This window comes from Triticum aestivum, chromosome 4A (assembly GCF_018294505.1).
Source record: "Triticum aestivum cultivar Chinese Spring chromosome 4A, IWGSC CS RefSeq v2.1, whole genome shotgun sequence".
NCBI classification, from domain to species: Eukaryota; Viridiplantae; Streptophyta; class Magnoliopsida; order Poales; family Poaceae; genus Triticum; species Triticum aestivum.
Genome location: NC_057803.1, coordinates 752,127,893 through 752,142,986, shown reverse-complemented (window position 1 = coordinate 752,142,986; position 15,094 = coordinate 752,127,893).

Below are 15,094 nucleotides of genomic sequence, written 5' to 3'. Positions count from 1 at the left end.
GTGCGGGGGTGTTTGCAAAAAGGCGTTTTTTCACACTTAATCCAACGTCTTGGTCCTGTTAAGGAGGTGATAGCGTAGCAAACCAGGCAACCGGACTATAATGCTTTATCACTTTCACTTAGCCACAGGAGTTCGAGGGTGGGGCTACGATATAGCCCCTGGGGGCACCGCACTCGCCCGCATTCGGGGTGCGTATGTGCCTGACCGAAAACCGGTCCTTCGTTAATGCGAAGGAATCCTAAACATTCCTGTAAGTCATCGAGTGGTTGACCAGTCTCTCGCTATATCATGACAGTCAGTTTTCTGCTTTCTCCACTCAGGTGCTCGCCCGGCCGAACCGGGGCACAATCGCAGTGGTTCTCCTGGTGCCGCGTTAGCCGTGAAAACGAAACGTAAGGCAGCAAAACACAGGAGCCGGGCAACCCAACATTTGACCAAAGACATGATTCAGAGCTGATGCATATAAGTCCTAACTCGAGACGCCGAATACTCCCTAAGGTATTCGGTCTTTATGAAAATGGGAAGAATAATGCCCTAAGCCCCTGATGTCCAGGTACGCGCGAAAATTCTGATGCGGTCAATGCCAAAACACCAGCCTCCTCCTCGGTTATAGTAAGGAACCGGGGGATGTATATCAACAAGAGACAGTAAAAAAAGGTTTACGCAGGGTCCTAATCTGAAAAGAATCCTTGCAACGGGTCCCTACTGCACATCTGCGCCTGTGTCTCTGTTGTGCCGTATCCTGGTCGGGTGTAGCACGTTGTTCATCTGTAAAAGAGAGGAACTTAGTTTTTAAAAGAAAAAAGGATCGTGCAAAATATGTACTTAATAGTAAATAAACAAAGTAATGCCCGAAGAAGTGAATTGAGTTGAGCTTTATTGTCTCTTATGATACATGCATGCAGCCCCTCGTATGGGGGTGTGCTGCGAGTAGGCGCCGGACTCGTCTAACCGTGTCCGGAGAGTGAATGACCAATTCAGGTTCTTCACCTAGTAGAGCCGGATAACTGTGGGGCTGTCAAGGCAGTCTCCCGTTTTTCCGTGCTCGAGTAACACTTAATACTTTCTTTTAACGAGATGATGCTGCGTGGACCGGGCATTTTAAGTGTTAGAGATGCATAATGCGGTATTGCGTTAAAGCGGGCGAAAGCTTCGCGTCCCAATAGTGCTTGATGGCTACTTTTAAATGGGGCGATATGGAAGAGTAACCTTTCGCGACGGAAGTTGCCGGATGAACCGAACAAAACTTCTAGCAGTATGGAGCCCGTACAATGGGCATATGGGCCTGGCATTACTCCTTTAAAGGAGGTGTTGCTACGGCGAATTTTGGTTGGGTTTATTCCCATCCTGCGGATTGTGTCCTGATATATCAGGTTTATGTCACTGCCGCCATCCATGAGGACTCGTGTAAATTGGAATCCGTTGATTATAGGATCCAATATCAGGGCAGTCCATCCTGCGTTCCGGATATTGCCGGAATAGTCCTGATGGCCGAAGGTGATTGGTTTTGACAACCAGTGTGCGGCGCGCCTTTTAGTGGGCGCCGCTCTGTTTTTCCCTTTGATCACGTGAAGCGAGTTTACGATTTTGACCTCTTGTGGGAAAGTCTTTTGTTTTCCGGGGCTCTGCTTGTGGTGCTCGTCGTCATCTTCACTTGGTGTATCGAGCCCCTTGTGTTCGGCGTTCAGTCTGCCGGACTGTTTGAAGACCCAACAATTTCGGTGGGTATGGTTAGCAGGCCTCCCAGGAGTACTGTGTATTTGACATACCTTGTTCAGGATTTTGTTGAAGTTGGATAGCTCATCGCTATTGTCCTTAAGGGGCTGTTTTTTGTTGTTCTGCCGTGAGCTTTTGAATCCGGCATTGACTGTCGTGCTCTTTGGACTGTTCCTTTTAATCCGGCGCTGGTCCTTGTTGCGTCGTGGTTTCCCATTTCCATCCCTGATTTCGGATGTACTTGGGTCGCTGGTGCTGCATCTTGCTAGCCAGCTGTCCTCTCCTGCGCAGAAGCGGGTCATGAGGCTTGTTAGAGCGGCCATTGTTCTTGGCTTTTCTTGGCCGAGGTGTCTGGCGAGCCATTCGTCACGGACGTTGTGTTTGAAAGCTGCTAAGGCTTCGGCGTCCGGACAGTCGACTATTTGGTTCTTTTTAGTGAGGAACCTGTTCCAGAATTTCCGGGCTGACTCTCCGGGCTGTTGAGTTATGTGACTTAGATCGTCTGCATCCGGAGGGCGGACATAAGTCCCCTGAAAGTTTTCCCGAAATGCATCCTCGAGCTCTTCCCAGCTTCCAATGGTATTTTCCGGGAGGCTCTTAAGCCAATGCCGAGCTGGCCCTTTGAGTTTAAGGGGTAAATATTTTATGGCATGGAGATCATCTCCTCTAGCCATGTGTATGTGGAGGATGTAATCCTCAATCCAGACTCCAGGGTCTGTTGTTCCGTCATATGCCTCGATGTTTACGGGTTTGAATCCCACTGGAAATTCATGATCCAGCACCTCATCGGTGAAACATAGGGGGTGTGCGGCGCCCCTATATTTGGGTGTGCCGTGATCTTCGGAATTTTTGCGTGTTGCATTGCTTTGACGAGCATGCTTTCTTGGCCCATAGATGGACCGAACTGGGCCATCCTTTTGATGTGAATCCTTATGCGGATCGCATATTGACCTGTGTGCGGCACCATTCGCCGCTCTCTTCTTGCTGTGAGGTCGTCCATCCGACCGGGTGGCTTTCTTGCTTTTTGATTGTGGGGGCTCTAAGGCCTCCTCGTCGAATTCGGAAAGTAGCTTTCTTTTTGGGTAGCTCTTTGTTCGGCGACTGTCGCCGTACTTGTCTGCGGTGCTGAATACCTTTCTCCATCTGATCCTGAGTGCATCTTCCGCTGTTTTGAGCTTCTGCTTCTGCTTTTTTAGGCTACGCACAGTGGCGACGAGCCTTTTCTGGAGGTCGTTTTGCTCCAATAATTTGTCCGGCGTCAGATCATCCGGACTGTTGTCTTCGTCGGGGACAGATTGTTTATCCACGTTGTCTTGTTCAGACGATTGCTCAATAGCTTGTTCGTTGTCCACCGGTTCGCCCTGCTTTATGGCTGGGTCTTTGTTGAGGCGGGACTTTGTTTGGCGTTTACGTTGCCGTTTTGACTGCTTTTCGAGGGATTTATCCTTCGTAGCGTCCCGTTGTTCCTCGTCTTCATTTCCTTTAGGTGTATCCACCATGTATACATCATGAGATGAGGTGGTTGTCCAGCATCCTAGAGGTGCTGGCTCATTGTTGTCTCCTACATCATCGTCCATAACGTCGATGTCTCCGGAGTCGAAGTCGAGCACGTCGTGTAAACTTTTGATAGTGGCTACGAAGTGGGTGGTGGGTGGGAATTGAATTTCTTCGCCATCCGTATCCCAACCTTCCTGACCGTAGTCCGGCCAGGACTCTCCGGATAAAGAGAGGGACTTTATTGAATTCAGGATGTCGCCAAAGGGCGAGTGCTAAAAGATGTCCGCGGCCGTGAACTCCATGACAGGCGCCCAAACGGATTCGATTGGCCGGGGCGCGGAGGGTTCGGAGTCCGGAGAGGAGTCCGGCACCCTGGAGTCGAGGTCTTCGCAAAGGACAGGGATGGAGTTCGGCTCGATCGCCGTAGAGATTGTAGCCCCCGAGGCGGTGTCCAACCACTCGTCCTCGATCGGGGAATCCGGCTCCGGATTAAGGGTCGGAGCGGATACTGGTGCGGCCTCCAGGGCACTGTTCGGCTACAGAGCGAGATCATGCCCATCGAAACAGTGCGGCACGCTTGGCTGCGGCTCGAATCCGTCGAAGATCAAGTCCCCGCGGATATCGGCCGTATAGTTTAAACTTCCAAATCTGACATCATGGCCAGGGGCGTAGCTTTCGATCTGCTCCAGATGGCCAAGCGAATTGGCCCGCAATGCAAAGCCGCCGAACACGAAGATCTGTCCGGGGAGAAAAGTCTCACCCTGGACCGCGTCATGGTTGATGATCGAAGGAGCCATCGGGCCTATCGGTGACGACACAGAGGAACTCTCAATGAAAGCACCAATGTCGGTGTCAAAACCGGCGGATCTCGGGTAGGGGGTCCCGAACTGTGCGTCTAGGCGGATGGTAACAGGAGACAAGGGACACCATGTTTTTACCCAGGTTCGGGCCCTCTTGATGGAGGTAAAACCCTACTCCTCCTTGATTAATATTGATGATATGGGTACTACAAGAGTAGATCTACCACGAGATCAAGGAGGCTAAACCCTAGAAGCTAGCCTATGGTATGATTGTTTATGATGAAGTTGTTGTCCTACGGACTAAAACCCTCCGGTTTATATAGACACCGGATAGGTTAGGGTTCCAAGGAGTCGGTTACAATGGTAGGACATCTACATATCCGTATCGCCAAGCTTGTCTTCCACGCCAAGGAAAGTCCCATCCGGACACGGGAAGTCCTCAATCTTGTATCTTCATAGTCTTGGAGTCCGGCCGTGCCGATAGTCCGGCTATCCGGACACCCCCTAGTCCGGGACTCCCTCGGGTACACTTTGTTTTTTTGGACCTTATGTACACATCGTTATTAAGGTTGAATTTCCATGAGGAAGCCTACACATGCTTTGTATAGTCTAATTACACATCCGTACCCAAAATTTGGAGAATTAGCTTCAGCTCCGTCGCACTATGACCCATTATCTTTTCAGCATTCTTATCTAGCGCCTTAGCCAGAAAAGTTAGCACATATTTAAACACCAAGTATAAGCTTTTTGTAGTTGATGTGCCATGGTGGAATGTGCATAGTCATGAAATAAGAACAAACAGATTCAAGAGAGATTAATTGTGTATAGGTAAATTTTATAATATCATTGCATTTTAAACTAGTTATGTATCCTAATGAAACTAGCAATGCTGGGAAAAGTCTTATAGGTGAAGTCAAATTAGTGGTGGGCGGTTCCGGGCTCCAGCCATCGCTATTTAGAAAAATAGCAGTGGCGGGTACTATAAATAGCTCTCCACTTCTTTCCAAGTAACAGTGGCGGCCGCAACTAACGACCTATCACTCGTACACTCTTGCTAATTTAAGCATGGCCAAAAATAAGCAGTTGCAGGCACTTAAGACATGCCCACCTCTAGTTTCTTTGTAAATAGTGGTGGGCGATTTTTATAAACTGCCACCGCTATGTTTGGCTCACGCACTCCCACCCGTTTCAATTTTTGTAAGAGATTTGTGTGGCGGGTCCTACTTCACGCCGGCCACAACTATATTTTCTCACCCTCCCACCTACTTCTTTGCTATAGCTGTGGCGGATGCTTTCTGCCACCCGTCGCATTTCTACATGACCTTATCCAATCCCCTACCCCCATGCCCCTCTTGCAACTTGTCAAACCTTATTCACCCAGAGAAAAATATTTCTCCTCCTCTCTCTCGCTTCGCTGAAATCACAAATATCATGGCGTGACCCCTTATAATATACACCAAGGAGCGAATAATGCATGTTACACATATCACACTCAATTTTGCTAATAATACACGTCGCATATATAATAATACGTGCACGAGGTCAAGGTGTGTGCTACGCTACCTGTTGTTGATTCGATCTTAAATATCCTTCCGTGCGATTTGCTATATTTGTTAAAGAGCATAAAATAAGAGGAGAATAGGACATGTCTCAACTGATAGTGATGCAAGGGTAAGACTTCACAACAGCTAACTACATGTACACTTTGTTTTTTTGGAACTTATGTACACATTGTTTTTAAGGTGCAATTCCACCAGGAGGCCTATACTTCTTTTGTATAGTCTGATTACACATCCATACCCAAACTTTGGAGAATTACCACCTGCTCCGTCGCACTACAACCCTTTAGCTTCTTAGTATTCTTATTTAGCCCCTTAGCCATAAAAGGTAGCACATATTTAATCACCATGTATAAGATATTTCTAGTTGATGTGCAATGGTGGAATGTGCATGGTCATGAAATAAGAACATACAATTTCAAGAGATATTAATTATGTATAGGTAAATTTTATATAATCATTGCATTTTAACCTAATTATGTGTCCTAATAAAACTAGCACTACTAGGAAAAGGCGGGTACTGTAAATAGCTCACCACTAATTTCCATGTAATAGTGGCGGGTACCGTAAATAGCTCGCCACTACTTTCCATGTAACAGCGGCGAGAAGAACTAAGGACCCGTCACTGGTACACTCTTGCTAATTTCTGCACGGGCGAAAACAAATAGTGGCGGGCACTTAAATCATGCCCGCCACTAGTGTCTTGCTAAGTAGTGGTGTGCATTTTTTATAGAACGCCACAGGTATGTTTTGATCACACCCGCGCCCACCGGTTTCAAATTTTCTACGAGTTTTGTGTGGTGGGTCCTACTTCGCGCCCGCCACAGCTATATTTGGTCACCCTCCCACTTACAACTTAAATATTGCTTGGCGGATGCTATCTGTCGCCCGTCGCTGTCATGCCTGACCGTATCCAATCTACAGCTCCAAGTCCACACCCGGAACCAGCCAAACCCCATTACTGCAGGAATGCCTAGTAGTGGCGTGTGCAAAAAGGCCAGCAGTGGTGGGTCAGGATCCCAGGCCCGCCTGCCACCGACCTCCGCCACTTCTATAACCGCATTAGTGGTAGGCGCCTGCCCGCCACTAATAGATAGTCTATAGTGGCCGGCGAACAGAATTTCACACCAGTGCTTTACTTCGTTGCAATGCCTGGTGTTCTTCAGCGCCCGCCAATGGTTATCAGTCAAACAAATTAAAAATTTCACAGCGACGACAACATTTATGCTGCCATGGTTGTGTTTTTCGTACAACACATATCAGCATACATTGACAAGAATAAAAGATGACGAAATTTTGCTGGATACATTAACCACTAGCTCTAATTGTTGTCAATCATGACTACAAATGGCCAAACTAAATATGCATAGCTATGTAGAACATGACTGACAATACAAACATCCACCAATTAATTAGTCCTGATAATGACAAAGGACTAGAACCTACTCCACCCTTTGAATAAATTGAAAAAAAAATAAGAATGCCCCTTCATCTCCAAGGTGGATCATAGAGATCCACCGGTCTCCAATTTCTAGTGGGCGCTCATTCAATATTTTCCGCCATTCATGAATTTTCAGGCGTCCATCTTGTGGGTTTGCAGTCGAGTAGTTGCCATTGAAATTGCTTTTCTGATAGCAAATAATTGTCATCTCATCTGTCGTATCCATCGCTGCAGGCACAAGAACTCTTGGGAGCTACTGTTAGAATGACATAGTACCATAGTAAGCATTGTAGTTTATTTAAGATGGACTAGTGGCACAACAATAGTACAAAATCATACCGTGCATTTTTTATGAATGTTTGAATTGCTCAGCTTGTAGACTAGTGGCACATATGGTGTCCTATTTGGACCAGCTTCGTAAAGGCCCTTAAATAACTCAACATTGTTAACAAAGGAGACAAAATAATTCTTAACCTCCCAAGTAAGCTCGGATCCAGCAGTGTAATAGGTCTCGTCTACTATATTCTATATTTGACATCGAGATAGAAAATAAGATATAGATTTTTATTAAAATGTTAAGTTAGGAGTGAATAACAAATACTTTAAGATAGTTTACTTATCAAATGATTTTAGGAAACTCACACGAAGGAAAAAATAGGTCACATCTATGTTTGGGTCACCTGCGCCCCTCCGGTTCAAATTTTGCAAGAGTTTTGTGTGGCAGGTACAACTTCATGCCCGGCACAACTATATTTGGTCACCCTCCCACCTACCTTTTGGATATAGCTATGGCGGATGCTTTCTGCCTCCCGTCGCTGTTATGCATGACCTTATCCAATCCCTTGCACCCACGAACCTCCTGCAACTAGTCAAACCTTATTCACCCAGAGAACAATCTTTCTCCTCCTCTCTCTTGCTTCGCTGAAACCGCCAATGTCATGGCGTCACCCCTTATAATTGACACCAAGGAACAAATAATGTATGTTACACATATCACACTCAATTTATTGCTAATAAAGCATGCTACATATATAATAATACGCGCGTGATGTCAAGGTCTGTGCTAGGCTACCTGTTGTTGATTCGATCTTAAATATCCTTCCTTGCGATTTGCTATATTTAATAAAGAGCATCAAATAAGAGGAGAATAGGACATGTCACAACTGATAGAGATGCAAGGGAAAGACTTCAAGACAGCCAAGTACATGTACACTTTATTTTTTTGGATCTTGTTTACACATTGTTTCTATGGTGCAATTACTACAAGGAGGGCTACACTTATTTTTATGGTCTGATTACACATCCATACCCAAACTTTGTAGAATTACAACCAGCTCCGTCGCACTTCGACCCATTAGCCTTTTACTTTTATTATTTAACCCCTTGTCCATAAAAGGTAGCACATATTTAATCACCATGCATAAGCTTTTTGTAGTTAATGTGCCATGGTGCAATGTGCATGGTCATTAAATAAGAACATACAAATTCAAGAGAGATTAACTATGTATAAGTAAATTTTATATAATCATTGCATTTTAAGCTAATTATGTGTCCTTATAAAAGTAGAACTACTAGGAATAGGTGAACTCAAATTAACGGCGGGCAGTTTCGCACACCCGCTATAACTATTTTGGAAAACTAACAATGGTGGGTACTGTAAATAGCTCGCACTCATTTCCTTGTAATAGTGGCGGGTACCGTAAATAGCTCGCCACTACGTTCCATGTAACTGTGGCAGGCACAACTAAGGACCCGTCACTGGTACACTCTTGCTAATTTCTGGGCGGGCGAAAACAAATAGTGGCGGGCACTTACGACATGTCCGCCACTAGTTTCTTGGTAAGTAGTGGCGTGTATTTTTTAGAGACCGCCACAACTATGTTTTGGTCGCCCGCGCCCACCGGTTTCAAATTTTGTAACAGTTTTGTGTGGTGGGTCCTACTTCGCACCCGCCACAGCTATATGGTCACCCCCCTCGCTTACTTCTATGATATAGCTGTGGTGAATGATACGTCTCCAACGTATTTATAATTTTTTATTGTTCCATGCTATATTATATTCTGTTTTGGACATTATTGGGATTTATTATACACTTTTATATTATTTTTGGGACTAAGCTATTAACTGGAGGCCCAACCCAGAATTGATGTTTTTTTGCCTATTTCAGAGTTTCGCAGAAAAAGAATATCAAACGGAGTCCAAACGGAATGAAACCTTCGGGAACGTGATTTTTGGAACGAACGTGATCCAGGGGACTTGGACCCTACATCAAGAAATCAACCAGGAAGGCACGAGGTAGGGGGGCGCGCCTACCCCCCAGGCATGCCCTCCACCCTCGTGGGCCCCCTGTTGCTCCACCGACGTACTCCTTCCTCCTATATATACCTACGTACCCCCAAACTACCATATACGGAGCCAAAAACCTAATTCCACCACCGCAACCTTCTGTACCCGTGAGATCCCATCTCGGAGCCTGTTCCGGAGCTCCGCCGGAGGGGGCATCGATCACGGAGGGCTTCTACATCAACACCATAGCCTCTCCAATGACGTGTGAGTAGTTTACTTCAGACCTTCGGGTCCATAGTTATTAGCTAGATGGCTTCTTCTCTCTTTTTGGATCTCAATACAATGTTCTCCCCCTCTCTCGTGGAGATCTATTCGATGTAATCTTCTTTTGCGGTGTGTTTGTTGAGACCGATGTATTGTGGGTTTATGATCAAGTTTATCTATGAACAATATTTGAATCTTCTGAATTCTTTTATATATGATTGGTTATCTTTGCAAAACTCTTCGAATTATAAGTTTGGTTTGGCCTACTAGATTGATCTTTCTTGCAATGGGAGAAGTGCTTAGCTTTGGGTTCAATCATGCGGTGTCCTTTCCCAGTGACAGTAGGGGCAGCAAGGCACGTATTGTATTGTTGCCATCGAGGATAATAAGATGGGGTTTTTATCATATTGCATGAACTTATCCCTCTACATCATATCATCTTGCTTAAAGCGTCCCTCTGCATGCTGGATAGCGGTCGATGTGTGAAGTAATAGTAGTAGATGCAGGCAGGAGTCGGTCTACTTGTCTCGGACGTGATGCCTATATACATGATTGTACCTAGATATTCTCATAACTATGCTCAATTCTGTCAATTGCTCAACAATAATTTGGTCACCCACCGTAAATACTTATGCTCTCGAGAGAAGCCACTAGTGAAACCTATGGCCCCGGGTCTATTTTCCATCATATTAATCATCCAACACTTAGTTATTTCTGTTGCCTTTTATTTTGCTTTTATTTTACTTTGCATCTTTATCACAAAAATACCAAAAATATTATTCTATCATATGTATCAGATCTCACTCTCGTAAGTGACCGTGTAGGGATTGACAACCCCTTATTGCGAGGATTTATTTATTTGTGTAGGTACGAGGGACTCGTGCGTAGCCTCCTACTGGATTGATACTTTGGTTCTCAAAAACTGAGGGAAATACTTATGCTACTTTGCTGCATCACCATTTTCTCTTTAAGGAAAAACCAACGCAGTGCTTAAGAGGTAGCAGTGGATGCTCTCTGCCGCCCGTTGCTGTTATACATGACCTCCAATCCACAGCTCCAAGGCCCCACCCGCAACCAGCTAAACCTCACTACTGCAGGAATGACCAATAATGACATGTGCAAAAAGGCCAGTAGTGGCGGGCTAGGCTCCCAAGCCCGCCTGCCACCGAGCTCCACCACTTCTATAACTACATTAGTGGCAGGCGCGGCCCGCCATTAATAGATAGTCTATAGTGGTAGGCGAACAAAATTGCCCACCAGTGCTTGACTTCATTGGAATGGCAGGTATTCTTCAGCGCCCGCCAATGCTATCAGTCAAACAAATTAATATTTTCACAGCGACGGGAAGTGGAGTTTCTACACCGAGGAGTAAATGCTCCTGGTGCGAACAGTAAAATAAATAAAATTCAAAAAAATGTCAAAAAATTCTGAATTTTTTTTGTGGCATACTTATACAAATGTTTGTTGTGCATGTAAAATTTCATCGCGAAATCACATTGGTGGAAGGTGTGGTAAAAAAAGCAAAATCGATGCTCTGAAAATGTTACTTACAAAAGCATTTTGAAGCTCTGATTTTGTTTTTGCGGCACGACTTCCATGAATGTGATTTCATGATGAAAATTTTCATGCGCAAGAAACACTTGTGAAAGTATGTCAGAAAAAAATTTCAAATTTTTTTGAATTTTTTTCTATTTTTTTGATTTTACTATTCACACCAGGAGCATTTGCTCCTGGGTGTAGAATGGTACTTTCGACAGCGACAGCAACATTTATGCTGCCATGGTTGTGTTGAGTATGTATTTTGTATTGCACATGTATTGGAGTTGTGGTCCACCTTCTAGTCTTGTATAGTTAAGGTAGAGGCCTTACCTTATATTATATATACGTGCACCAGCACCCCGTCAATACAACGATTCATTGTATTGCAAAACATCTCTCTATATGGTATCAGTTTTTAGGTTTTAATCCTCGTCTTCCGCTGCGGCCGCCGCCGCCGCGCTTCTCCCGCACCGCCGCCGCCGCCACCCCGCCGCCGCCGCGCGACCCCTCCGCGCCGCCGCCGCCACTGCCGCTGCTGCCTTGCTGCGACGTGCGCTCGCTCACTCCCTGCCTCGCCCGCGCCGTACGATCTCCCGCTCGCTAGCTGTACCGCGTGCCGTACCCGATCCGGCTAGCCGCCAGCGCCGCGCACCCGCTTGCTGATCTCGCTAGCTGCGCCGCGCGCTCCCTTCCCAATCCCACGCCGCGCACTCGCTTCCTGCATCGCCCGAGCCGCTGCCAAATTGCTGTTGCTCACCCGCCCGAGCCGCTGCCAAGTTGCTGCTGCTCACCCGCACGACGCGCCCAAGTCCCCGATGGCATCCGGCCCCGCGAGCATCTTGCTGGAGGCGCGCCAGCCAACGCCTCACGTAGCCGCGCCATCCATCGCGGGCGTACATGCAAGTGTGCATGACGCGTTGCATGCAGGGGCATGGCAAAACCCATCCATTACGGGCGTGCATGCAGGCGTGCATGGTGCGTACGGCGTACATGGCGCGTGGGCTGCCGCTCCCTCAAGTGAGTGGACTGCGTACGGCGTCCCGCTCCCGGCCTCGCTGGCATACGCCGCCGCCCCACCGCTGGCGCTCTCCGGTCAGTACGTCTGCATCCCGTCACCAGCGCCGACTCCGCCCGTCGACCCCTTGCTGTCGCTTGGCGCCGGCTACGGCGCCCTCCTTGCGCGGCCGTCCATCGGCGGTTATGGTCCACCTGTCCCGGCGCCGCCCTACGAGGGCCTCCTGCCGCCGCCGGTACCTGTGTCATGGGACCCCACCCTCCTCGCCGCCCAGCACTCCGCGTCGTTGGCGAGTAGCTCTGTCGGTGGAGGCGACTGGTATATGGACTCAGGTGCTACTGCGCACATGACAGCTCATCCCGGTAACCTAACCTCCTCCACTCCTGTTCGCACACCCACTCGTATCACCGTCGGCAACGGCTCCCCTTACCTATTACTCATATCGGTAACACTAGTTTTCCCTTCACTTCCACACCCATTACTATGTCTAATGTTCTTGTTTCACCTGCATTAGTCACAAACCTAGTTTCCATTCGTCGTCTTACTCGTGAGAACCCACTTACTGTTGAATTTGACGGTGTTGGCTTTTCTGCGGAAGACGCCCGTAACCGGATGATCCTTCACCGATGTGACAGTCCAGATCAGCTCTACCCCGTGCACGCTGGCGCCGCCACCTCCACACCAGTCGCCCTTGCCGCCGGCGTTGACCTCTGGCATGCTCGCTTGGGCCACCCCAACCCCACCGAGTTACGTCAAATTATTAGGAGTTTCTCTTTCTCATGTAACAAGCTCGACGAGCACTCTTGTGAGGCCTGTCGCTTAGGCAAGCACGTTCGTCTTCCCTTTAGTGCGTCTACCTCAGTATCCACTTTTCTGTTTCAACTGCTTCACAGTGATGTTTGGACGTCTCCCGTTGCGAGTAACACGGGCTATCTATACTACTTGGTGATCTTAGATGATTATTTTCATTATGTGTGGATTTTTCCTCTTCGTCATAAATACGATGCTTTAGCCACACTCACCGCCTTTTATTCCTATGTCACCACCCAGTTCGGTCGCCCCATACTAGCACTCCAAACTGATAACGGAAAACAGTTTGACAATGTCGCTCTTCGCACACTTCTCGCCTCTCATGACACCATCTTCCTTCTGACTTGCCCTTACACTTCACAGCAGAACAGCCACGCCGAGCGCATTCTCCGCACTCTTAATGACTGCGTTCGCACATTACTCTTTCACTCTAACTTGCCCGCTCGGTTTTGCCCGATGCCCTCGCTACCGCCACTCTTTTAGTTAACATTCGTCCGTGTCGCCCTCGGTGGAACTAAGCCCCGTCACTTGGCGGGACTACCCGTGCCCGAGCAGGAGTGCTTCGGCCCAGCACACGCTACTCCGCCGACGAGTATGTGTGCGCCGCCTCGACGTTGACGCCATCATCCATCCCCAGCTTCGCTCGCGCTGCCCTTCGGGATCCCCACTGGCTAGCTGCGATGCAGGAGGAGTTCGACACCTTACAGCGCAACCGCACGTGGCATCTTGTTCCGCGACCCCCTCGTGCCAACATCATCTCTGGCAAGTGGGTATTTCGCCACAAGACTCGCCCGGACGGTTCTCTCGAGCGCTACAAGGCTCGGTGGGTGGTTCGTGGTTTTCGGCAGCGCGTGGGCGTGGACTTCACCGACACCTTCGCCCCGGTTGTGAAACCGGGCACGATTCATGCCGTGCTTCAGCTGGCGGTCTCCCGCGCCTGGCCGGTGCACCAGTTGGATGTCTCGAACGCCTTCTTGCACGGCCATCTTGCCGAGCATGTGTTCTGTGAGCAGCCCGGCCCACTGGTTTCGTCGATGCCGAGCACCCCGATTTCGTGTGCTTGCTCTCCTGTTCTCTTTACGGGTTGAAGCAGGCGCCTCGGTCTTGGTACCAACATATCGCAGCCTTCCTGCAGTCTCTCAGATTTCGGTCCACTCGCTCCGATGCTTCACTCTTCGTGTATCATCAGGGAGTTGACACTGCATATCTGCTGCTCTATGTCGACGACATCATCCTCACGGCGTCTGCCCCCGACCTCCTTTAGCGGCTGATTGCTCGTCTTCGTGATGAGTTCGCCCTCAAGGACTTGGGGCCCCTGCACTACTTCCTCGGCATCGAGGTGGTCCGACAGACTGACGACTTCTTTCTGCATCAGCAGAAGTACGCCCACGAGCTCATGGAGCATGCCGGTATGCTTAACTGCAACCTGGCGCCCACCCCCGTCGACACGAAGGCGGAGGTCTCTGCTCTCGAGGGGTCTCTTGCGTCCGATGGAGTGTTTTATCGCTCTATTGTCGGTGCTTTACAGTACCTGACGCTGACTCTCCCCGACCGGCAGTACGTTGTCCAGCAGGTGTGCCTCCATATGCACGCCCCGCATGACTCTCACTGGACTCTGGTGAAGCGTATTCTCCGTTACATACGCGGCACCATGTCCTTGGGACTCACCCTGCCGGCCTCCGCCTCCACCGTCCTCGCGGCCTACTCCGATGCCGACTGGGCTGGCTGCCCCGACACGCGACGCTCTACGTCAGGCTAGTGCGTCTACCTTGGGCCCTCGTTGATCTCTTGGTCATCGAAGCGGCAGCCCACGGTCTCCGGCTCCAGCGCCAAGGCAGAGTATCGCGCTGTGGCTAATGCAGTGGCCGAGTGCTCTTGGATACGTCAGCTACTCCAGGAGTTGCTTTGTGATGTTCACAAGGCCACTCTTGTCTAATGCGATAACGTCAGCGCGGTCTACCTCTCCGCCAACCCGGTGCACTATCGACGGATGAAGCATATTGAGCTCGATATTCACTTTGTGCGCGAGCAGGTTGCCCTTGGCCGTGTTCGGGTTCTCCACGTGCCGACGACGCAACAGTTTGCTGATGTGATGACTAAGGGATTGCCTACTCCCGTCTTCGAGGAGTTTCGGTCCAGTCTCTATGTCTCCGGTGACGCTTCGACT